The sequence below is a fragment of the Arachis duranensis genome, chromosome 10 (genome assembly GCF_000817695.3).
Source record: "Arachis duranensis cultivar V14167 chromosome 10, aradu.V14167.gnm2.J7QH, whole genome shotgun sequence".
Classification (NCBI taxonomy): domain Eukaryota; kingdom Viridiplantae; phylum Streptophyta; class Magnoliopsida; order Fabales; family Fabaceae; genus Arachis; species Arachis duranensis.
Window position 1 is genome coordinate 70,326,451 of NC_029781.3, and position 3,563 is coordinate 70,330,013.

The 3,563-nt window shown below is 38.2% G+C and overlaps 1 non-coding gene across 1 annotated transcript; it reads right to left on the reverse strand.

Annotated features, from left to right (window-relative positions):
- Positions 1 to 1,114: 1,114 nt before the first annotated feature.
- On the reverse strand, positions 1,115 to 1,222 carry LOC127743360 (small nucleolar RNA R71). The gene has a single exon (XR_008004752.1). It is a non-coding gene; the product is annotated as a small nucleolar RNA R71 (small nucleolar RNA).
- Positions 1,223 to 3,563: the final 2,341 nt, after the last annotated feature.

The following is a 3,563-nucleotide window of genomic DNA, read 5'->3' on the forward strand; positions in this document are numbered from 1 at the left end:
AATTCTAGAATCATATCTTATAGTTTCTTGTTAGTCAAGTAATCAAATTTTAATATTAAAAATCAAATCTTTTTTAAAATATCTTTTCCATCATATCTTTTTATCGCTTTCAAAAATTTGATTTTAAAATATCTTTTTTAACTTCTTATCTTTTCAAAATGATTTTTAAATCTTTTTCAACTAATTAATTGACTTTTTGTTTGTTTCTTATCTTTTTCAAAACCACCTAACTACTTTTCCCTCTCTAATTTTTGAAAATCATCTCTTTCTTTTTCAAAATTTTTTTAATTAATTAATTGTTTCAAATTTTAATTTTAATTTTATTTCTTCTCTTAATTTTCGAAAATCACTAACCCTTTTTCAAAATTAATTTTCGAATTCTCTCCCCCTCATCTTCTTTTATTTATTTATTTATTTACTAACACTTCTCTTCATCTCAAGAATCTGAACCTATCTTCACCCTTGTGTTTGGATTCTTACTTCTTCCTTCTTCTATTCCTTTCTTCTTCTACTAACATAAAGAAATCTCTCTACTGTGGTAAAGAGGATCCCTATTATTATTTTCTGCTCCCTTCTTTTTCATATGAGAAGGAGCAAGGACAAGAATACTCTTGTTGAAGCAGATCCTGAATCTGAAAGGACTCTAAAGAGGAAACTAAGAGAAGCTAAATTACAACAATCCAGAGACAACCTTATAGAAATTTTCGGAAAGGAAGAGGAGATGGCAGTCGAAAATAATAATGCAAGGAGGATGTTTGGTGATTACACTACACCTACTTCCAAGTTTGATGGAAGAAGCATCCTAATCCCTGCCATTGGAGCAAACAATTTTGAGCTGAAACCTCAACTAGTTGCTCTACTGCAACAGAACTGCAAGTTCCATAGACTTTCATCAGAAGATCCCTACCAGTTTTTAACTGAGTTCTTACAGATCTGTGAGACGGTTAAGACTAATGGAGTAGATCCTGAAGTCTACAGGCTCATTCTTTCCCCTTTTGCTGTAAGAGACAGAGCTAGAACATGATTGGATTCACAACCTAAAGATAGCCTAGACTCATGGGATAAGCTGGTCGCGGCCTTCTTGGCTAAGTTCTTTCCTCCTCAAAAGCTGAGCAAGCTTAGAGTGGATGTTCAGACTTTCAAACAAAAAGATGGTGAATCCCTCTATGAAGCTTGGGAAAGATACAAATAGATGACCAAAAGGTGTCCTTTTGACATGCTTTCAGAGTGGACCATTCTGGATATATTCTATTATGATCTATCTAAGTTTTTCAAGATGTCATTGGACCATTCTGCAAGTGGATCCATTCACCTAAAGAAAACGCCTGCAGAAGCTCAAGAACTTATTGACATGGTTGTAAATAACTAGTTCATGTACACTTCTAAGAGAAATTCCGTGAATAATGGGACGCCTCAGAGGAAGGGAGTTCTTGAAATTGATGCTCTAAATGCCATATTGGCTCAGAAAAAATGTTGATTCAGCAAGTCAACATGATTTCTCAAAGTCTGAATGGATGGGAAAATGCATCCAACAGTACTAAAGAGGCCTCTTCTGAAGAAGAAACTTATGATCCTGAGAACTCTGCAATGGCAGAGGTAAATTACATGGGTGAACCTTATGGAAACACCTATAATTCTTCATGGAGAAATCATCCAAATTTCTCCTAGAAGGATCAACAAAAGCCTCAATAAGGCTTTAATAATGGTGGAAGAAATAGGCTCAGCAATAGCAAGTCTTTTCCATCATCTTCTCAGCAACAGACAGAGAATTCTGAGCAGAGCACCTCTAATTTAGCAAACTTAGTCTCTGATCTGTCTAAGGCCACTTTAAGTTTCATGAGTGAAATAAGGTCCTCCATAAGAAATTTGGAGGCACAAGTGGGCCAGCTGAGTAAGAAAATCACTGAAACTCCTCCTAGTACTCTCCCAAGCAACACTGAAGAGAATCCAAAAAGAGAGTGCAAGGCCATTGACATAATCAACATGGTGAACTTAGAAAGGAAGGAGAGGATGTGAATCCTAATGAGGAAGACCTCATGGGACGTCTCTCAAGCAAGAAGGAGTTCCCTATTGAGGACCTAAAGGAATCTCAGGCTCATATAGAGACCATAGAGATTCCATTAAATCTCCTTCTGCCATTCATGAGCTCTGAAAACTATTCTTCCTCTGAAGAGGATGAAGATGTAATTGGAGAGCAAGTTTCTCAATATCTAAGAGCCATCATGAAGCTGAATGCCAAGTTGTTTGGTAATGAGACTTGGAAAGGTGAACCTCCCTTGCTCATTAGTGAACTAGATACATGGGTTCAGCAAACTTTACCTTAAAAGAGACAAGATCTTGGCAAATTCTTAATACCCTTTACCATAGGCACCATGACCTTTGAGAAGGCTCTATGTGACCTAGGGTCAGGCATAAATCTTATGCCACTCTCCGTAATAGAGAAGCTGGGGATCATTGAGGTACAGCCTGCCATATTCTCATTGCAAATGGCAGACAAGTCAGTAAGACAAGCTTATGGATTGGTAGAGGACGTGTTAGTGAAAGTTTAAGGCCTTTACATCCCTGCTGATTTCAAAATCTTAGACACTAAGAAGGAGGAGGATGAATGCATCATCCTTGGAAGACCTTTCCTAGCCACAGCAGGAGCTGTGATAGATGTTAACAGAGGAGAATTAGTCCTTCAATTGAATGGGGACTACCTTGTATTTAAGACCCAAGGGTGTTCTTCTTTAACAATGGAGAGGAAGCATGAAAAGGCTTCTCTCAGTACAGAGTCAAACAGAGCCCCCACAATCAAATTCTAAGTTTGGTGTTGGGAGGCCACAGCCAAACTCTAAGTTTGGTGTTGAATCTCCACATCCAAATTCTAAGTTTGGTGTTGGGAGTCTACAACATTGACCTGATCACCTGTGAGGCTCCATGAGAGCCCACTGTCAAGCTAGTGACATTAAAGGAGCGCTTATTGGGAGTGGTGCACGAAATTGCAATAACACTTTTTGCAATCCGCACAACTAACCAGCAAGTGCACTGGGTCGTCCAAGTAATACCTTACGTGAGTAAGGGTCGAATCCCACGGAGATTGTTGGTTTGAAGCAAGCTATGTTTATATTATTATTCTTAGTCAGGATGCTGATGAGCGGATAATTTATACGCTTTTTGGCATTGTTTTTAGTATGTTTTTAGTATGATACAGTTAGTTTTTAGTATATTTTTATTAGTTTTTAGTTAAAATTCACTTTTCTGGACTTTACTATGAGTTTGTGTGTTTTTCTGTGATTTCAGGTATTTTCTGGCTGAAATTGAGAGTCCTGAGCAAAAATCTGATTCAGAGACTGAAAAGGACTGCAGATGCTGTTGGATTCTGACCTCCCTGCACTTGAAGTGGATTTTCTGGAGTTAAAGAAGCCCAATTGGCGCGCTCTCAACGGCATTGGAAAGTAGATATCCTGGGCTTTCCAGCAATGCATAATAGTTCATACTTTGCCCGAGATTTGATGGCCCAAACCGGCGTGGCAAAACAGCCTCAGAATTTCCAGCGTTTAACGCTGGAACTGGCATAAAAA